Genomic DNA, 23,134 nt, shown 5'->3' with positions numbered 1-23,134 from the left:
TGAAGAGCAGTTTCCATAGCAACAGAAGGCCGCGCTTTTCTCAAGAGGCACAGCTTTTGTTTTTTTATTATTTATTTTTGGGCATCTTTTGCAAACGTTTGCTTATTGCTTGGTTTGCTGTTAATAATTAAAAAAAAAGAGGAACGAAAAAACAAGACAGGCTCGCTCCTATAGGCTGACCCCAGCAGGCGTGCGCTCGCTAACGAGGCGGGGAGGGTCTCGCCCGGGCCCGGCTCGCGCCGTGCATTAATTGCAATCTGTAACCAATTTTGTTTGTTTTTTTCCCCCTTTTTTTTTTAATTAACTGCTTGAGCAGCTTGAGATCAACACTAAGCCCACCAGAATCTTCTGAAGTCATTTACAATCAGCATGCCTCAAACTTGAAACTTTTAATTAGGTTGCGCAGTTACCCTCCCGATGCTGGCGCCGTGCAGGCAAACGTCTCCAAACCTAAAGCCACCCAGAGCCCCCTTCAGTAAATGAAGCATAATGAAGTGTGCGTTAATGTCAGATCATGCTTTATTGTTAAGCTTCCTTTCAATCAGCCGTCTGTGTCTGAATGACAATAAACATTCATCATCGTAAACAGCTTGCAAGAACATCTAAAGTCATTACGCAGGTTGTTCTGCTCGTCGCAGACACATGAATATGGAGATGCAAAGATTGCAGAAGCCGACCTGAAGCCAAAGCTCAAATCCTGACGGTAATAACATTTGATACAACAAATTGGAATATTTGAGACGACTAAACTGCATCCATCTGCAGTTCCGTGTGAGTTTATCCCTCGTAATCAAACCTGCAGGGAGGATATCTAACGTTAGGCTTCTTCGGAAAAAGCATTTGAGGGAAAATTTACAGTCTTGCACTGCTCATCTGTCTCCATATGGTACGAAAACACACTTAATGACATTTTTTGCACCAATGTTTTTTGGCAGGAAGTCTGAATAAGTTTAAATAAACACAGGTTGGATGTAAATGTGCACATTAGTTTGGCTCCTTTGACTCCTTCACAGAGGCTTTGATAAATCTCTAGGTGTCCTGACTAATGACTTCGACCTCCTAACATGAGGTGATGGAGGAGACTAGAGACACACTCGGTATGCAACAAGAGAAACATGGAAAGCATTAGTGATGGAGAAAAACATCGATTTTTAGATGCATCAATTACGATTCTGAATAGTTTTATTAATTTAAATAAATCAATAATCAAATAATGTTTATGATTTAAAGCAAAAGTAACAAACGGAACTAAACATGAAGCGTTTTTCACTCTGACATTTTTGAAGAGCACACAAACATGGCTGACCTTCCAGATCTCGTCATCCGACCAGCTCCAACTTTGCTTGGAAACTTTTTGGCTTTCAGAGTGTCAAGGGTTAATTTGATAAAAGTCACATGGTGTAAGTTATGTCAAGTATGTAGGGAACACAACAAATTTGCAAAAACCAACACACTCTCACTCCCAAGTCGCAACTGACTTCTGGTTGAGGACCCCTCCGTGCCACTTCTTGACGTTTTGGGTGTCCCCCACTCATCGATTTTCGATGTACTGGCTGTTCCCATTAAATTTCGGGTCCCCAAACTCTGGGTCACAAACCAGAACAGGTCCAGTACTTTGTATCTGTACCCTAACCTGACACCGGACCAAATGAGATACCAGACGCGTTACTGGGCAGAGTACCGGACGAGAAACCGGTACCAGGTTAAGGTTAGGGTACCAGTACTGGGTTGGGGTACTGGTACTGGACCAGTGCACGTTCTTTACAGGATCCGGTACCACATCCGGTATTGCGTCTCGACGGTTATTTTATGAACAGGCAGCATGACAAGATGATGACTTGAGGACACCCAAAACGTGACGCGGAAGGAGCCTTAACCAAACGTCAATCTGTGACGACTTGGGGATGACAATGTGTTGGCGAAATCACAATGTGCAAATAGCAAGACACTATTTATTCTGTTTGACGTGAATTTGAGACTATGTCCGAATTCCCCCCTTAATCACTATATAGTGCGTTCACCATTTTTTTGTGCTGTCTGAATCTACAAATTCCAAAATCGAGTGCACTCGAAATTTCCCAAAAATCTTTGCGAAAAACTAGCTTCTCATGAACCCAGACAGGACAATGTGCTTATTGACGCCTTTGTAGAAATCTTGTTAAGAAGTAAACCCAAACTACTATGGGAGGAGCTACAACGGTAGCTCCTCCCATACAGGACCATCAAATTTATGAATATGCTTTTGGATGTACATTCGACGCACATAAAAACAGAAGTTGATTGGTGTGAATTTGATCTGATAATGACATTTGGTGAAAACAGCAGAATGGAAGTTACCTCCTTGACTCATCAATAAATTAAACTAAAGCGAAAAGAAAAGTCAGTTGAGAAAAGTTGCTAATAATACAATAGCTTTAAAGTTACAACTTTAAAATTTGCAAATTTTGTTTTTCTAGAAAAAGTGCGAAAATTCTGGGTGATTCTTCCTTCTGCAAGCAAAAACCTAAAGATCTTGAATAGGTGAATAAAAAGCTACATTGGCATCTTAAACACCTAAAAATGAAAATAAATTGATTAACAATTAAGGGTTGTAAAATCTGGGAGCATTTTTCAGCCTCATTGACACATATGAAACAATGCTATTTTAAGCCTGAAGCTCTGGCTGCTTAGTACCCGTACATGGTGCCTGAATTTGATTACGTTTAAAAAATGTGGTCAAAGTGCGGAGTTGGGTTAAACAAAGTGAAACAAACAAGATTTAAGGTTAAAGAAACCACGACAAACAACCAGAGTTTCATCAAAAGTTCCCAGCTATCGTGTCGATAAACTTAAAGTTTGGTTGAGAAGATGAATGGATACCATCGACACATATTGGACCTAAAATATCTTATGTCATCCATAGGCTAGTGAAAATGAAGACAATGAAGCTTGAAGTGGGAGGGCAAATTGAGGTATTTTTCATCTTTATTCCAGATAGAATGATCTTTCCAATTCTATAATATACTCATATTGTAAAAATAAGCATAAAAGCTAAAAATCAGCATCTCATTTTGTTACAAAAGTAACATTTTTCCGACTATAATGTGCAATGTCAAAAAACTAAGAGCGAACAGAATGGGTGGAAGAAAACGATTAGGTAATGTGGTATGACTTCACTACCCAGAATGCCTAAAGGGGCCAAGAGGCAGGCGAACACATCCTAATGTTATGTTGAAGCCCGGTACGCATCACTCTGCAACACTCCTGACTACAGTAGGGATGATGCTCCAACAACCCATCCAGCGGTGTGGCTTTGTAGTTTACCTTAGTCAAACTAAAACCTTTTGACAGAGTTTTGAGTGCTGTGGCCCTCAGAAAATCAGTTCCAGGTCAGTAAGCAAAACCACAATTCATACATAAGGTGTATATATAAAGTGCATTTCTGATTTTTGAGAAATTAAAGGATTTTAAGAGTGCCTTATGGTTTGAAGTTTATGTTATGTTATGAATTTTTCGTATTTATTTTCTTCCATTTTACGCATGCAAATGTCATGGTCTACCCCAGTTTCTTTGCAATGCAATGTCAAACATTTTGGGAATAAAAAGTGTATGTTCAAATTTGAAAGCATTTTCACTAATCATAACTTAATTTCTATAAACCAATGTGGGTTCCAGAGTAAGGACAGTTAATGTGGATGAGGCTCAGCAATGAATACTGGTGACGTCGACTGTTAAAAGATTCATCCGGAAACAGAAAAGAGGACACCGGTGAGTGTGATTCCACTGAATTTCATGACACAACTTTGTTTCTTCCCGGGGGGATCCACAGGATCATCTGAGAGCGCAGCACACTTCTGCTGTTCGCTGTTAACGCAGATTGGCACATTCAGGGCGTTCTGTTCTACTTCATCTCCTCACGTTTCCCTTTTTGTCTTTCCCACAGATGCATCCTTCTCTCTGGTAACACAAACACTGCATATAAATCAGGAGCCCCCCCGTCTGTCAACAGCTAAACGGTGTGATAGAAGTTTGACAGCTCTGCGGGGTTTCTTCTGTACTACCCTGAACGGTGGGTGGACCCAGCAGCAAGCACAGAGGATTCTGCATTCAGATCAAAACCTGAGCAGCTTGTTGGCGCTTTGGTCAAGGTCCAATGGAGCAAGGTCAAGAGAAAACAAAAACTATAAGCGTTAAGAATATAAATTATAAAAATGGAAATTTATGACCTCCAAGTTAATTTACAAAGACTGGACTGAAGAGGTGGATCAGGTCTAAGATTATAAGACTAAACATCCATGTATTCTAGCAATTGTTCTAAACTATTAGCACCCACCCAAAATGATAGTCAAATTGTTAACTGATAAAATAGGGGCTGGCAAAAGAAAAGATATAGTGACTCTACCCACTTAAAATTATGTGAACTCTGAACTATTTTTAGCAGTGAACTGTTAAAAAATCAAAGCAAATCTTGATTTTAAAAAAAATTGCCATCTTGTGCAAGCAGATGGTACATGTAAGAATGTCCTTTGTTTTGCTTAATCTCAAGTTATAACCCTTTGATGAATTAAATTGGGCAGGACACTTACTGTATGTTTACAGTTTATGTAAACATACATATCTGCGCGTTTTGGGTTTCCATGTCAAAAACTCTCATGTCCGCATGTAACAATGCAGTTTTTTGTGTCTGTTTTCCCGCTTTAAATCTAGAAGTGCAACGATTTTGCGCGCATCAAAGGTTAAACCAGTTGAATTAGTAGTGACAGTGTCCTTTTCAAAACAAAAATTGCTGACTGTTTGAAAATCATGAAGGAGAAATTAATAATTGCAAATGGAATTAAATGACATACCAAGTCTTTCATTTGTCGGAGTAGAGCAGTGAAAGAAAAAGCCTGGAGCAGGATTCACCACATTTCACACCAAGCCTCTGACATGCGCTTGTGTCGGGTAGCAACAGACCAGTGTGAACACCATTTGCTAAAAACATGTACAAAATACATGTTTAGCGCACTCTTGAATGCCCAGTGTATATGTTGCAATATTAGCTATTCGATGCTGATTTACCTTTTTTTCATCAAATGTTGAGCTTTATTCTTGTAAAAGCCCATAACGTCTAAAAAAACATGTAAAGAAATACTCTCATCTCAAACATGTTGGGCAAAGTAGTATCTTGTTTTAGGAGCCCAACGAAGCCCTTCTGTCTCAACAGGATCTAAAGTTCTCTTCGCCCAACACTGAGAAAAAAATTACCTTTTTAGAAATTTCATACAAGATTCTTAGAGCTCTCTTATAAAAAGTTGAGAATTAGCAGTAGCCTCAAAGCAGTCACACATTACAGCCTGAAAGAGTAGTTTGGAAAAACTTAAGGTAATTAGAATAAATGAAAGTTGTGCCTGATAGAAAGTTAGTCTTTGTGCCGTCATCCTTGAAAATATTGCACTGGACCCCTGGGTAATGAACAACAAAGCCCAAAGTTTAAGCGTGGAAGTTAAAAGCTTTGAAATTCCACGTTAGAATGAGCTCAGCCTTAGCGCACCATCAGTTTGAACTGCATTTCTATCCTGCTGTGGTCCTAAAGCCCTGAAAACCAGCAGCTCCGAGGCTCTATTAATCCTCTGTCAGGTCTGCCTTACAGGTCGGCCTGTGATTTGTGAGAGGTAAGTTCCTGCAACATTTTCTTTTGAGCACAATGACCCAGTTTTTGGTATTCAGAGGTCAGATAAAACACCTGGTGTGCTTTATTCTGCTCTGCTAACAACCGTGTGTGTCTGTGTGTATCTTCAGCAAGGGAGCGTTTATTGACTCGTATTTAATTAGTCTGCGCTATTCAAATTACACATCTGTGCAGCAGTCTGTGCTTGACATTAGTGCACAGATAAAGTTGCCAAAACCTGTTAGAGTGAGCACGTGTCTGCACTTGAATGGAGATGCTTTATCACTCTGGCCTGGTTTTCACTCCAATAAATGACAAAACTGGTCTGGATCTATTAGTAGAGGTTCTTCATTTTGACTGGAAACCATAGGACGGCCGGGGTGCACAGAAATGGTGTGATTCTCGTTGGCTCCCTCAGGTTATAAAAATCTAGGTTATTTTTGTGTGAAAAAAAATGTGTTTTTTTTTTTTCTTTTTGAGTAACTGGGACTGTGCTCTCATAGGACTACTAGGTAAACCTAACAGGTAGACGGCCAGTTGTAGACTTTAATCCTAAACATGGAGTAAAAACGAGTTTCCTTCCCTTGTTCATGAGCAAAACCTCCATATGCCAGAGCAATGTCTCCAGAGGAACTCTTTCATTGCTACACCATTCAAAACATGATCAAATCAAGACTTGAAGAACTCCAAACAGACAAAAAATGGTTTAATTGTGAAGATAAAGGGAAAAAGTTCTGAACTGTAAGAAGTTCCTTGTCAAAAACAACAGCCTGGTGTCTTCTAAGAGCTACAATTTCAACAGACTCTGAAGGTAAGTCCTGGATAAACCTCACTCTGAGGGCTTAAAGGGTTTTACAACCCACATGCTCCCTCTGCACAGACATTGCAAAAGCACCTACTATTGAAACGGGAAATAAACAAGTTTTCCAACTCTAAAAGATTTGAAATTGAGACTTTTGAAATCAGTTTAATCGGTTGAATTTGTCTATAAACTCGCAAGACAGTTTTTATAATATATTACACTAAATGTGTGGCATAAATGTGTTTCTGATATGGAGAGATGCAACCTGAAGATCTGTCGTGATCTACCATTGATCATATGATCAGCCCATCCAGGATGTAGCAGCACGACTGAAAGTGCTATGTTCACACCAAACAAGATTCACGTGTTAGGGTTGTAGTGTATAGAGGCGCAATGAGGGGGTCCTGCAACACATTTTTAGTGTCAGGTGTGGTGAGTTGCTCTAGCACCAGTACGTTTTAGAGCGTCAAAGGATGAATCTAAGTTATTCCCCTACCCCTCCAATTGTAGGGGCATTTGAAGTTGTAGTGGTGTTCAAACTTGTTTTTTCTCTATCCCTCCGCCGGTGGGGTGATGCGCGTCACACTGCGCCGCGAAGGAGAAAAGCATTGGGCCACATGGTGTGCTCTGAAGTAATAAGTTTACATTTGAATGTAATTAATGACATTATGTTTTAGCATGACTTTTTAAAGTTATAAAACCGATGTTATGCATTTTCCGAACACTGGCAGCTACGCGCTAACATAGATAACCGGCGAAAATCAATTATGTCATCAGTGGTTAGTAACTTTGGAATTTGAAGACACTAATTTTCCATAACTCCCAGATTGGAAGGCTAAATGTAGGGGTAGGGAGAAGTCATAAAGGGAAAAAATCAGATTCGGTCAAAAACTCTGACATATGTTGACATTTTCCTTGCATTTGGAAATGTTAGCAGTGTTTAAAAATCTGAACTTTGACGAAGCTTCATGTCTCGTCAACCAATTAGGAACTCTCTGGTTGCGACATGTTAATGATGTAAATAGTGACTGGAGTCCAAGTGGAGTCCGGCGCTTTTTGCACTCCTCCCAAACTTCATATTTTCAAAATTTGTATTGCGACAATAATAAAAAAGATCTGCTAATTCTATTTTCATGTTTACATTTTTCTTCCTAAGACAAATGCAGGGCAGAAAATTGTTAAAGTGGGTCATAAAAAGTCAGAAATACCTCTTCTAAGCACAGTAGCCTTCTTTGCAAAGAGTCTGAACACCCCTGCTCTAAACGATCTCATTAGAAAACCTTTGAGGGATGTGTTTAGGACTTGGTCCATATGTGTTTACAGCATTCAAACTGTATGGGTGAAGCAGATGGTGACTTAACAAGAGCACCAGCCTAATATCCTGTTTTCCTGCTACGGCGTCTGACTTCATCAAGCAAACACGATTGAAATTCATGACACACCTTCAGCAAGCTCCGCTGTGACAACAGGGGAGTCCTTATGATAGTCATTAATTCCAGTTTATTTTCATATTGATTACTGCTGCAGCCTCTTCCTTCATCTCAACACCTCTTTCTCCACCTCCTCTCATAGATAAATGTGTGGAATTGTCACAGCTTCCGCCTGGTTTCCTGTCATTCAATAACAAATGTTGATGTCTTTCTTTCTTCTCTCAGGCAGTGAAAGCAACACCTTGTTAGCATGTAGGAAAGCCTCTGGGTTACCTGGCACTTCAGACAGATCAAACGATTGCCGCTTTAAAGCAGAAAACTCAAATCGTGACGGTTGTGGTCACCCAACCAAGACTATCGTCTAAATTGGAGCTGACCTCAAGAGAAGGCCAAGAAGAACTGTTATTGATCGTTTTTCCAAAGGTGTAGAGATAAGAAACAGCCCTATATAATTGCAGAAATGAGTAAACTGGACATATTTTTTACAGAGGAAAAGGCAAACTCAGAGGCACAGCTGTTCCGCTAACTGATGAGGATCACTGACAGACTCGATTTGACATAGACGGGTCCAAACTCCAAAATGTGAGAACCCCAGGTAAATCACTCGTAGCTGACTGCTGTGGAGCAGTTGCTGTTATCAGCCTTTAAAAGGCAAACAGCGCTCCACGTCTCTTCCTCTTCCTCCTTCAGCAACGCTTTCTGTGTCTTTTACTGTGAGTGTGTCACTTCATCCGTGTCTGTGGCAGATGCTGTAAAAGTGAGGACACTGTCGCCTTGGCAACTTAAGTGCACTGAAAAGCTAACTCAAAGCTGGAGAGGATATTCATTTGTTTTCCTCCTGCTTTAGTTTTTATGTAGAAATGTGTATCATGGAAGATACATAAGTTACCATTGAGAGGAGACGGAGACACGTCCACAGTATTTCCCAACACCTTGCACAACTGGTGTGAGGCAAAAAAAAAGATACTTCATGTAGACGGATGCATTTTCATTCATTTCATTTCATTTATTGATTTATAAAGCACCTTCCACCACCAGTCAAGGAGGCCCAAAGTGCTGTACACAAGGATGCATATACCAGATTCCAAACAAATGCCATGTTCTGGATAAGGTATTATTCTGATTATTGTGTTTACAACCGTTGCACAGACAGAATATTGCTGTGTTTTTTATGAGATTATACAAGACCAGTCGATGATTTCATAGTGCTGAACTTTTCTTTTCCTGCAACCTTTTTTATTGTGGCTGTAATTACTTCACATCATAATTCAAAAAAATAACTCCTGCTAGAAAAAAGTCACCTAAAGAACGTGGATCAAAATTGCAACTAGAAAGAATTTTTCAGTCTTGTCAGAATAAATTCGCTGATGGAAGGTATCATGAAACCATTAGTACTCATGGTGCCAACCTCTTCCACTGGGTAATATTCCAATTTTAATCAGCATAACCAACTTTTTGAATCCTAGCTTTTCTCCATAAACCAATCCAAACGTGTATTTATATATTTATAGAATGGTCCCTCATTTGTTGCAGTAGTTATGTTCTAAAAATGGTCCTTAATAGGTTAAATCAGGAAAGTGGTCATCTATAATTTTTTACAATTATTCTCGATGTTTTAAGGCTCTAAAGCCTCTCACTACATGCTTAATAAACTTTAAGGCATTAACATTTTCAGACTTCTCTCTCTTGTTTAAACTCCAGAAAACTGAGTCTTTTATTTTAGCATGAAACCAAAGATCTGCTAACAATCAAAGATTTATGTCCATTCGACAAGATGAGTTCATTCTGTACTGTGCAGGAGACAAGTCATGGAGAAAATGTATTGCTAATAGTCTACAGCCAATCAGGAGGCAGGGCAAGCAATATAAAAAAACAAGCAAAAATGCACTAAAAAAAAAAGTGAAACGTTAAGGATATGAAAGGAGAACAGAGTTATAGCCAAAGACAATCATATATGTATTTGTATATCAATCTATTTATATGGAAGAAAATTGCCAACAGTGTGACAAACTTATTGGCGTTAGACATTAAGAGCTACAAGGTGTTGGTTAATGTGATCACCTGACTCATCATAAACTAAGAGTCACTTCAGAATCACTAAATACAATCCATCATTCTGTTATTTCTGACTTGCGACCTGGGCTTAGCTTGTGACAAAGTACTTGAGACCTACGTTGAGCTTGTGCCCAAGGACTTGAGACCTGAGTTAAGCTTGTGGCCAAGGACTTCACAGACCTGAGTTGAGTTTGTGGTCAATAACTTCACAGACCTGAGGGGAGCTTGTGACTTAGGACTTGAGACCTGAATTAGGCTTGTGGCCAAGGACTTGAGATCTGAGTTGAGCTTGTGGTCAATAACTTCACAGACCTGAGGGGAGCTTGCGACTTAGGACTTGAGACCTGAATTAGGCTTGTGGCCAAGGACTTGAGACCTGAGTTGAGCTTGTGGTCAATAACTTCACAGACCTGAGGGGGAGCTTGTGACTTAGGACTTGAGACCTGAATTAGGCTTGTGGCCAAGGACTTGAGACATGAGTTGAGCTTGTGGCCAAGGACTTGAGCATTTGGCCAAGGACTTGAGACCTGAGTTGAGCTTGTGGCCATGGACTTGAGACTGGTATTGAGCTTGTGACCACGGATTTGAGCTAAGTGGCAAAAAGATTTGGGACCTGAGTTTAGCTTGTGGCTTGAGTTGAGCTTATAACCAGAGACTCCAGATCTTAATGAAGTTCAAACCTTAATTTAATAGCTCAAGCAAAATGAGGTTTCTGTTGTTAGCAGACATTTTTGGAGAAACTCTTCCTGAAAATTCACCTTAAATGTAACATTTTTAGATCAGTCCAAAGACTGACAGAGCCTTGCCTAACAAGCTAGCGGCTAAATTATTAGCGAGTGCCGGTGCAAGCGCTAGAGACCTGCATATCTTTAGTGATTATAGTGTTATGCTTTAAGCTGCCTGGCCGTTGTACATCTGTTGGACAGATAGATGAAAGCCAGCCTCGTTGTTGTGTTAAAAGGTTTGGAAAACACTGTCCAGACTTCCCGCTGTTTTACGATCCACGCGCACAGGAATGCTGCAGACACACTTTGATTGTTCTACAGAGGAATAACTTGTGAAAATGGCCCTCAGCACGCACAAACGGTCTCACTTCAGCAGACAAACACACATTCAAGCACATAAAGGCACAGATCCGTCTGGGAGTTAATTCCAATTCTGCTGACAGCAGATACGTTTTACATTCACTCTCACATCACATAGTAATTACTTATAAGGCCACGGGGATTATGATGTCCCAAACTCCCTTCTGTAATAGAGCTCCACACAGCCCTTTAGCTTTGCTACCCTGTCTTTATCACCCCCGCCTAATTGAGCCGTCCCTCCCTCATTATCCCTCCATGTAATATCCTCCATCCATTAACTTGGTCCCCTTTTTCCTGCGACTCCACATTTTTCCCCACTCCTCATTCCTTCTCCCTTCCAAGCCTTCCCAGCAGCTCCAGAAATAAGACTCCTCCACCGATCTGAAGAACAGGAGGAGTGTGGTAACCAAAGCACAAGTGTGTTTGAGCTATAAACCATGGCAGGGATAACAGAATGAGTCTTACGTAACTAGGCATGTCCTTTGCACACGCTCGCCATTTCTATGTACACATTATTACACTCTCTTGGCTCTGTCTTTGTTTGCTGTGAGTGTGTGCATCTATTTCTGTCTTGTTTCCATGGCTCCTGCAGCATCGACATGCAACGTTCAGCCATGTCCTCCAATTAAAGACTGAACGCAGCTGAAGACTGAAGCTGATTAAGACATCAAAGAGTACGACTGTGCTTGTGTCACTTCATCACATTCAGCTGGTGGAGTTTTCAAAATGTAGCCAACCTACTGATCATCGTGAGGTCTTCTAAAAAGTTTAACTTTTCTCTCTTCAGTCATTATTTAGTGCTGGGCTTGGAGCAAAAGTTCCAGGTGAACTGCTTGACCTGAGGTGGATCATGTCGGAGAACCGTCAAGCCTTCAGGCTTACTCGTCTACCTCTGCTGCTCTATGGCTCAACTCATATCCATCCTTATGATCTACAACCATCAGATGACTTTTGGGCTGCATATAAAATAGCTTTGATGGATTCTTGTCAGAACTGATCACAAATGCAAACACCCATCAGCAGTTTGGTGGTCGACTTGCCAATTAGACCCCTGCAGTCAACCTTAGCTGGGTGGGCATTAACTTCACAGTTGTGCTGTTCTGTATACTAAAGTCTTTTTTGTTTATTGGCCTCTTCTACTGGCAGAAAGCTTGACCATAAAACTAGGAAAATGGATGCAAACCAGATTATGAGATCAGATGTAACATTTGTTATTCTAAATTGGAATACAGCTGCTGTTTCACATCCACCGACAGTCTTGAACTCCTAATGAGTACTGTTGGCTGAGATAAGAAAGAGGGAGGTTACCAGTGGATGTTTGCTTCATTTTTTGTTATGTCTGAAATGGACATAAGTCAGTGGGGTATTTTATTTTCCTAAACTGGATGAGGTTCTATCCCGAAAGTTGAATGTTTATGGTATGTTGTTAAATAATCAATACATTTTGTCTGGTGTATTTTAAGATGAATGCTTTTTACATGCATCTGGTTTTCATTAGGTTAATACAACTAGATCACCGAACTGTTAATTCTTGTGGTTCACAAATCCAAAAGTCTGAAATCTACACTCAACTGTTAGAACCAAGAGACAGAAAAGGATAAAGCTGCTTTTAGTTGCTATGTTGTAGCGAGATGGAACAAGTTTTGTGATGAGTTCAAGTATTTTCCAACTGTCATTACAATATTTTTCACACCATAAGGACCACTTAAAATAATTACATTTTTATAACATCAACAGAGCACCGTAACCTAGCATGAATGTATAAATTTTGGCTGTGCTTATTGATTTCAATTCCTTTTCTGTGATACGTCTCCCTCAAAAATCTGTCAAAATGTTTTGGAACAACTTGGTAAACTACAAAGCCTACCGCTTGATGGATTGTCGAAGAATTAGAGCAACCACAGTCAGGCGCCTCACATGGTGATACATACTGTCCTTCAATGTAATGAATTGCTGAATATATTTGTTTGTATTTATTTCATGTCCCACATAAAAGACATCAAGTCCCACTCCAATCATCTTTTGATTTATTGTGAAATTGTGTTTTAATTATGATTAAGATGTAAATGGATCTATTTGTCTTCAGGTGGATGCACAGGAATGGACCAGAGCTTGTGGCCTGCCAAGTGTAATTTGTACGTAACAACAAGCTTTTCAAATGATATTTTTTTCTGGTCCTGATTCAACATGATTAAAATATAGAAATACTTAAAAAAGCAGTTGTAATCTTACATTTCTTTTAAAATGTCATCTAGCATGACAAACATGCTACAAGAAGATGCTAAAAACACCAAAAAAAAATTTTTTTTTAATTAAAGTGGCTCTATAAAGCTGAAAAATGTTGAAAGTTTATGTGAATGAGTTGAATAAAGTTTGACTTATCTGTCTGATTATTGCATAGATTAGTGAGGGACAACACAGTTAACTAGAAAACACCCCATCAACCCCTCTGGCCAATTCCTTTAATCTTGGCTCTTCTTGGCATTCTGCATCTTATTGGAAAGTGATGGTTCATATGAATAATAACATCAGCATATGGTTCCAGATTATTAATGCCTTGAATCGTGTCCCCTCTTCACCCAAAGAGAATAGCATCTGCATAGATAAAACTGAATAAGCTTTATCATTGAAGTTTCAAAAAGATGTTTAACATTGCAAATGGAAGCAACCATGGTTTAAATTTCCCTTGAGGGAAAAGGCAAGAACTACCAGTTGTTGGCATAATGGCTTCTGCTCTTTAAAGCATTTTATACCCCTTCTTTTTACAATATTGATATTATTGGAGTAATAATACATTTTATGTATTGTGAAAGTCTGATTCTTGTGTGTCTTACTCCTGTGGACAAAATTGCTTGTTTGTTATAGGAGTTGTGTAACAGTTGGTTACATTAACAGTTCCCCAAGCCCAAAATGGACTGAGACTGTATCTAAAGTATGAAAATCTGACCAAATTTGTATACTGGTATATGGGTGCACTGTTTATTAGTGACTGGGACATGGTAGACATGGGCCAACCCCATGTCTAGGGAAATATGAACAACCTAAATTCATGCAGAGTGGGGAACGTGTTACTGAGGGTTCTCATTTCTCAGCCTGCCTGACATGCTGACAACTTTTTTGTCCTATGAATACAGTATAATCTGCATGTAAACAGTAATATAAAGATGTGATTTTCTGTTTGCTGATAATACAAAACTCTGCGAAGAGCTATAAAAAAAAACTATTCTGACATCAACAATCCATATTTTTAGCAGTCTGACTCCTTAGAAAGAATTTGACAGCAGTTTGACAGGAAGAAGTGTGTTTCTCATTCCATTTTATGAACTGATATAAATTATAAAGCTGAAAAAAGTACAATTATGTGGAAACATTTAATGCAAGGAGAACAAGTGTGAAAGAGAAGCAGGACAAATGGAAATTGTTAAAGGAGAACAAAAAATATTGGCACAACTTTACCTTGGGATTGACAACACTTTTTCCAACCTTACCTGTGAAATTGACAAATGATACTATTAAATTAATATATATATATATATATATATATATATATATATATATATATATATATATTTAGATGAGGTATTTTTAAGGGTTTTTGGCACAATTCTATCACAAAGATAAATATTTAAGCTAACTGGACTGCATTTTATCTAAGGAGGCATTTGAAAAGACATATATGCATATCTCTACATTTCAGTAAAAGTTGCACTAAAATAACCTCTTTTTCTTGAGTTTTTGCCACTTTTTCAGTTTAAAAAACATGTTGCACCAACATAAGATTTTTTAAACATATATTGCTGCATTAGGGATATGTTGTCTTAGTGTTGTTTTCCCCATTATTTTTTGAATTTTACCACCTTGGGTATTTGGTGATTTTATAAGGGATTTTAAAGTTCACACTTATTTAATTGAAAAGGTAAAATTTATTCTTTTTTGGAATCACTGAACATATATTGCACTAATTCAAGCATTTGCTCTCTTGTTCCTTATCTTCCTTTTGACAACAGCTTTCTTTCTACCTATCTATAAGTTATCTGGCCAATCAAGCACAGTAACTCCATGATTATTGAACCAGCTTTTGGTAGCTTTGCAGTGTTTGTAGGTGTCAAGTCCTGCTGAGAAAAAATCCAGCATCAACATACACTTCCAAACAGCTTGAAATGCTCCAGACATATTGGATAAATAACTGAAAGTTTGACTGGTAGATGGCTGTATTGACTGCAAACTTAAAAAAAAACATCACTGATTCAGGAAATATCACACTGGATATAAATTTTTTTGGAATCAATGTCGCAGCTTGGATCATTAACAATCTTTGTAATCTTTTTTGCTATCCAAAAACCAGGTTGATGTTTTTTTTTCCAAAATATACAATTCATTTAAAAACTCATAAAAGATAACATGGACACAGGTCTATAATTGTCTAAAACACCAGGGTCCAAATTGCTCTTTTTCTCAATGAGAAAACTACACCTGAGGAGAGCCATTAACACTGTTTAAAGAGTTATTGTCAAAAGTTCCATAAAATTATTTTAGAAGGGATGAGGCAATTGGATCCCAAAAGCAGGTGGTTTTTGTTAGATGGGAAACAACTCTACTGAGAGTTGCAGTATCTTCCAAGACAAAAGTATCCAGTGTATTTTTGCTAAAAAATAAGTTACATTCACTGCAGATATTGAAAAGGACTATGAAAATCCAATCTTATAACTTCAGTTTTATTAATATAATAGATTGCAACTCTCTACATGTTGTGCTAGTCATAATTCATTAAATAAAGACTTGTCTAGATCTATTTTTGTAAGTCATGTTTTACACTATTAATATATATTTTAAGTTGTTCCTTCAACATATTAATTAATTAAATTACTCCATTTGCTTTCAGCAGTCCTGGACTTTTTTCTAACTTGTTTGTTTCCTTCATTGAGCCTCGGCCTACTTTTAATAGTCTCAGTTTTCAGTGGAGCTGCTAAGTCCAGGCTTGACTTTAATTTACTTTCAGAAATGTCAGCATTAACATCACAGAATGCAGGTCAAATAACTACAGGAACATCTTTTTGCAAGATCTCATTAAAATTTGGAGTCATTTAAAGGGTTAGGTTCCTTACTGTTCACACAAAGGTCTCCTGCTGAATAAATGAGTGCTGTGGAGAAAACACACAGCTAAGTCCATAACAGTGGTAGAAAAACCATGAGTAATGACCAAGTCTAGAGTGTGTCATCTGCTTTGAGTTTTCTGTGTAACATGCTGTGTTAAGCTGCTATTAAGCAGGTCAGAAGACTCTTTAGAAAAACGCTCTGTCTGCTTCTCTCTGTGCGATTAACATCGGCAAGTATAGGGAGACATTTTAGTAGATGTATAAATAATAGATAAAAACTCTGAGAACTCCCTGGTAAAAGCAGCAGTGTGGCCTTTAGGTGGTCTATAAACTGTGACGCTTAAAACAGAGGGTACTCAAAACAAAGGCAGAGTGTTTAAAGGTGGTGTACAGATCTAAAGGAATCTGTTTGATGCCAAGTGAAACTGGGACGATTGATCAGTACCACACCACAACTCTTGTCTGTCCTGATGGAGTAAACAGAATTTGGTGGGGTGGACACCCTTTGTGAGAGTTGTTGGTGCATTTTGCCTAACAATGTTTCAAAAAAATCAATTCATTGACAGAAAAAAAACCTTTGCGAATTGGAATATTCATACATGTAAGAGAGCCATACTGAAGGTTATAGATGCCAGTGATTACATTGCTTTCTGACCATTTTGGGGCAGTGAATAGAAACCAGGTTTTTGCATCTAGTATCGAGAAGTCCAGACAGTGCGTGAAAACAGTCCAAATGGGGATGATGAACGTTGTAGGTTGATATACGTTGAAAGTGTCAAACAATTGAGCTAAATTCAAAAAGGATTTACTTTTTGTTTTATTACATTCCATTAAACTAGTTTTAGCAATAGCATATCTGATTTTTTTTTAGGAATTTTGGGTCACAAAACTGTATCTAAAAATCAAGGTTCAAACCAAACTGTGGGGAAAGTGAAGAGTTTTATTCCTAGATGACAAGACAGAAAATGTGGAGGACACAATTGAAGTGGTCTGAAAAGCGGGGAGGATGTCAGTAGATCAGCTCATGCTGGGGTTGATACCACAAGAACTATTTAAAATGATTATCGGTTTTCGAACAATTAGGATTCTGGTCTCTTTCTATAACACAGTTCACCTATTGAAGTTTAGCTGTTTTTGTCTGCATTTCTTGAAAGCACATTGTGTTCGAATAATAATAATGGATTAGATTTCTCTGTGCTTTTTCAAACGCTCAAAGTGCTGACAATGTATATCCATTATTCCTTCACTCCTCATTCATACTTGGTGGTGATAAGCTACTGATGTAGCCACAGCTGCCCTGGGGCAGTCCAACAGAGGCATGGCTGCCAGTACGCGCCTACGGCCCCTCTGACCATCACCGGGACATTCATACAGATTCATACACCAGAGGCAAGAAGGGTGAAGTGTCTTGCCTGAGGATACAACAACAGTGGGCTGGAGGGAGCAGGGATTGAACCGCCAATCCTTCAATTATGGGCTGTAGACCAGGGGTGTCAAACTACAGGCTTCAAGGGCCGGCCTCTTGCTGGTTTTCCAGAAATCCTGTCACTTTTGCCGCTGATTACCTTTTATCAGGTGTGTTTAGCCAGTAAGGAGCCTCAATGGCAGGTTGTGTCACAATTTTCATAAGATTATTTAGCATTGAGTTGGCAAGTTAATGTTTTTTCACACCAATGTTTTTTGTTCTCCTGCTTTTCCTAGAAGAGTGTTTCCTGTGTTTAAAGGATTTTGTTTCATAGATCCTGGTTATTTGATCTTATTTCCACCTTCCATGTTTCAGTTGGTCTCAAAAGTCATTTTTACTTTTCTGTGGTTTGACCTTCCTCTGATCTGTGATTCTTGCACCTGCGTCTCATCGGCCGAAGTGTGTATATATAGTCCTGTCTTTTCTTCTCTCCTTGTGTTGTGCTGCTCTTGCTGTGTGTTTAAACATCACTCCTATCCTGTCTGACCTTTGTGACCTGCCTCAGTAAATTTGGTCTTTACCTTCACAGGGCTTGTATCATTTTCTGAGAATCAACCCCTAGATGGATGCTTTCTTCTCAGCAAACAACTCAACTTAGCCTTTTTTTTAAAAGCACCTTAAAACAACCTCAGTAAAACGGTCTGTCAGTGTAATGCTGCATTGAAAGAATTTTGCATCCACCGCCCCTCTTTTAATGTGTGTCAAATTTCCCGCTCAACGCTTGTCCAAATATGCGTTCATAAACCTGACACTCCTGCCACGTGTGGGAGGAGCTATTGTCAAAAGTTTTTAGCCTCAGCGCTACACGGAAGCATTGACTGTATCTCTCGTTTACAATGCATGGAATACACAAATGATGTTGAGAGATAAGGTTTATTTATTCTTGAAGAGCTCTACAAAAGCATTGCTAAGCACATCACCATGTCTGGGTTGAAAAGATCATCCAGGGCACTTTCAGCAGTACTTCCATCTCTCTGTGACCCAGTTTGATGACCTGCATTAGTCTATGAGGGGACTAATGCGGAAGGACTGAAATAAGAATAAAATTGGAGGACTTTTTTATTATCTCAGTACAAATAAGAAAAATGTAAAAAAGTTCTCGAGGAGAATAATCGGCAACAATTAGATTCTAATATCATTAACACGTCACAGCCCAAAGCTGAGTTCATGATTGGTTGATACCAAAGTTCAGATATTTAAACTCTGGAAACATTGCAGCGTGCTGTGTCACGCCGTGCCACAATGTCCAAAACACGCTGCTACCAGACCACCACACTGCACCTGATGCTCAAAACTGACTACAGAACCTCTAAACGTACATTGATTTAACACTGAAACTGGATGCCCCTGCCATGAGAATTGTGTTTGGAGTGACCATAGCTTTAAGATTAAAGGGTAACCAAACAGGGAAGTTGGAGGCTGACTCCACCTACAGCCAAAATTTGAAAATCCAGTCAGAGGGGTGGGGCTTGGGGACTGGACAGTTATCATTACTGGAGCTGTAGATCATGATGTCAAACTTTTGAAACTTGCATGGTTTGACCAATCACAAAATTCAACTGTAACACCTCGATTCAACCTTTAGTGGACAGCACACAGATGGTTTTTGACTATGTTTTTAGGAATTACACCATTTTATTTTAATTTATCAAAAATTTGGCAATGACCAACAGACAGTGCTTTTAAAGCCCCATTTATAGAAAGTAACAGTCAAAAAAGGGTAATTTTGGGTTTAGTTACCCATTAAAGTTGTCAAATGTGCCCTAGATTTGCAACACCTTGTTCAAGTTTTTTTTCTGATACTAGCTCAAACACCTGTCTGCTCCAAAGTGGCAAAACAACCTTAATCACTCACATTTGCTGATGATCAGTTAATTATCCCAACATGATTGGCAGCATTTAGTTTCTATGTTTCATGTTCTCCAAGCTCTTATGACCTAAAATGTTGGCTCCTTACACTAAAAACTTTCAACTAATAATACAGTGATCTACAATTTTGAATTTGTTCTTTTACATTTGCTCGTGTTTCCGTTTTCTTAGGTACTCAGGTTCAGCTTTAGCACCCTACTGTTGACTAGAGACTTACAAGAAATGACTTGCTTTTGTTTTGATGCGTAATTCTAAATTATAAATTGAGTGAAGCCTCCTATTTGGGAAGAAATCAAAGCAGCGAGTATTGAGGTGAAGTCCTTTAAAAAAGAAAGATAAGGGGTTCCTTTCATGCATCTGTGGGAGCCTTGGCATCAAAGAGACCAGCGTGCTGCATATTGAACAAGTGACCTTTCAGATAAAGCGCTTTTAATATTTACAGTCGTCACTGTCGGGAAGGACTGCTACAATAAATCCATCATCATCAATCATCTTTTCATAAGCTCAGGCGGGAGCTTCAGCACTTGGACAACTATGACAGGTGATAAAAAAATGGAATTATGCAATCTAATACAGCCTATCTTTATGAAGGATGACAAATAAAAAGAAAATACAGATTCAATCTCAAAACCTTCACATGATGCACATGTGACAGGTGTAGAGAAAACTGGAACTGCTGAGTTCTTCTTTCTCAACTCTGTTTCCTCACTTCTTCTGCAAACTTTCAGCACTGTTCCAGTGAAAAGTATTCTCCTGACAAGGGACTTTTCTGCTCAGACTGTTGGTTTCTCTAACTTTCAGATTTTTAATGTTTTTGAAACATTAAGATCAAATAATAAAATAATGGAGAATGCTTTAAAAATGGGGAAATACATCATTTTCTTGGAGAACTTGCTACTTCTTGATACCTTCATCAACAACATGAGTCTCTAAAACTCCTTTTTTGTCCAAACCACTCCACTAAAAGTGGAGGTGAAGTACATGGCTTCATTTACCACACACTTATTTGGTTTTACTTCACATATTTTCATCAATGTAATAGTTCATCTCAAATCAACCTCTACTTAAAACAAGTCTTATTTTTTTATATTGTGTTTGAAGTATTCTGCACTTGTAAACCTCTTAGTCTTTTTCATTTCTGTGTCACAGGTGGCACAGTTCTTTTAAAAAGTGAAGAAAAGAAAGTTTTTCCTAACGACACTGAAAAGAAAGACCTGAAAGCAAAGACCTGAAAGCCTTCCTCTGCAAGTGGAGTTGGGGACAAAAAGAAAAATGTTGCATCATCTGAGAAAAATGTTGAAAAAAAAGTTGTTAACAAGATAAAAATATAACTAAAAAAGACAGTTATCAGCTAAATAAGTCAAAAGAACAATAAAATAAAATTCAAAATAATGCTAAACAATTATTGAAATTCTAAATGGCTAAATACAATGAATACATTTAGATATAACTTTAAAATAATTAAAGTCAACACAAAAAGAAAGTGCAATTTACTGAAACTAAAATTTATAATCAATGCTACAAAGCAATAAATCCTTTTCTAAAATGTGAATTAGGTGCCAAATTGAGAATAATGGAAAGACAGCCTAAATAAAACTAAACAATGCTAATGTTTTTTTTTCTTTCAGTCTCTATTGTCTGTTTTTTAATTACTTAACAAATTAGCAATAGCCTATGCAACATGAAGGGGTATAAGACCCACTACAATCATCTTTTAAACTGGGCGGGACTAATGAAGTGGAGCAACCCTGCCCCCTTTCGATTATTCATAAGTGAGAGCTCTCTGTTTACATACTTTCTAGCTAGCTTACAGTCCCTCACACCTCCAACCTAACATTACCAGTGCAGCAAAAATGGAGCGATACTGGACAAGGAAAATTAAGACGTACATGGACCTAGTCATCAACAAGTGGTAAATTGCACCAGAATGAAGCAGAGCAGAGAACTTATAACCAGCCCAACGTGTTTTCTGTGTTACAAATAAGCTCTTTTTAAAAATACAACTTTTCCATTGTTTCTGACTCACTATGATCTAAATAAAGAAATACTCAAAAAAATGCAATTCTTATCTTAATTTTCTAAATGTCCTTCATCATCAGAAAAATGCCACAAAAACATATAAAAACACAGCTTTTATCAGAGAATTTAGAATTAACACATGAACAAAGCCTGGTGGATTTTTTTCAAGTTACAGTTTTAGCTAGTTGGCATTGACATAAAAATTAGCAAGTTTTGACATTTTCACAAAACTTTTATTTATTTTTCTGTATTAAACTTTGTCACTTGTTGTTAAGCTATTTTAGCGCATTCTATAATTATTAGTGAAAATAAATGTAGAACAATATCTATTTTACTTTTGGCTAGTAGTTGATATTGTGTAGCTAACTAGCATTAGCTTGCTAAAAATAATTAGTAAAAAAAATAGCATATTTTTTTAAGTTTTCCTCAGCACAAAACTAATAAAATATGTATATTTTTTAATTTAAATACAAATTATAATATATATTATTGCAACTATAATTGAATTATTATTACTTATTACTATAATTATTATTGTTATTTTACTTGACTTCACAGTCATCTGACAGAACATTTCATGAATAGAATCTAATGTTTTCCCCTAAATTGTACTGTGTAATATAGTTTTAAAACCCAGATTTGAAGATGTTAGAACTCGTGTTCAAACAACAAGATCAGCTTCACTGATTCGCTGGAATATGGCAGCAGCAGTTTAGCGTTTAGTCTAACTTCAGAGCAGCTCTGCGGGGAGAAGCGGGAGTCGTATCCTCACAGGAAGAGCGATAACATTTGCATTTATTTCCCCTCTGGAGATACTTACTTTTTTCCCTCGTTTCCCCGGCTCCTTCCTTCGGCGTTAAGGCGCCTCCGCTTCTCCCTCCTCTCCTGCCTCGGAAAGCGAGAGATGTTTTGGGGGGAAACAGGAGGAGATGCGAGCCGCTGAAGCGTCCCGCCGCACCGCCAAGGAGGAGGAGGAAGAGGAGAACTCACCGAGCCCGAGATCTCGCCATTATGTGGGTCAGAGATGAAGAAATTCATCTCTAGCTCCCATCGCACAAGTTCACACTCATTCCCTGCAATGGTACGATCCGGGAGAGGGGAGCGAAGCGGAGATAACCTATATTTGGAGAAGAGGAGCCCACTGACACTATTTTAGGAGCTGGAAGAGATCAGACTTATTATGAAACGCAGCGGATGTTTACTGTTCTGCATAAATATTTAAAACTCATTATGTAAATCCACTGCTGTGGTGATTAAGCTCAACCGTGGTTCATATGAGACTAATTTACAAACTGTATTTCTGTGCAATAATGAGAAATACAGAAAACTTGATCTGGTAACTTCTTTACCTACAATAATTACTATATTGGCTAACAGTAAACAAATAAAGCTTGTTAAATAATCATGATCTCAAATAAAGTAAGCTCCAGGTGCATGCACATTTAAGAAAAATGCTTATTTCTGCTTCTTTGATGTAAACAAGAATATAAGCTATGGGTGGCTTTGTATGGCTCAGAGGCGATCTTTGCCCTCGCCACTCGCCTTTGTGCGCCATCGCCGCCTTCACGAACCACCTTTGACCTGACCTCATTTGCTAAGCAGCCACTTCTGCCACTGTCAGGCTGGTCTGAGCTGCATGTAAGAACTTGATGCAAAAAAAACAACCTTTTTTTTTTAAAATGTG

General features: G+C 38.4%; 1 protein-coding gene across 3 annotated transcripts in view; it reads right to left on the bottom strand.

The window, feature by feature from the left end:
- Window positions 1-22,600, bottom strand: part of klhdc8a (kelch domain containing 8A) — a 45,398-nt gene extending 22,798 nt beyond the window's left edge. Inside the window, exons 1-2 of one of the 3 annotated variants that reach the window (XM_024270902.2) lie at window positions 22,441-22,600; window positions 22,271-22,335 (exon numbers count right to left, since the gene is read on the bottom strand). The gene's annotated coding sequence lies outside the window, so the exon portion shown is untranslated. Of the gene's footprint in view, window positions 1-22,266 lie in introns of all 3 variants that reach the window. The other 2 variants (XM_036211793.1, XM_024270901.2) reach the window with 2 other exon arrangements.
- Between the last annotated feature and the right edge of the window lie 534 nt (window positions 22,601-23,134).

The sequence above is a fragment of the Oryzias melastigma genome, linkage group LG5 (assembly GCF_002922805.2).
Source record: "Oryzias melastigma strain HK-1 linkage group LG5, ASM292280v2, whole genome shotgun sequence".
In the NCBI taxonomy this organism is placed as follows: Eukaryota; Metazoa; Chordata; class Actinopteri; order Beloniformes; family Adrianichthyidae; genus Oryzias; species Oryzias melastigma.
This window is presented reverse-complemented; position numbering and strand designations above follow the sequence as displayed.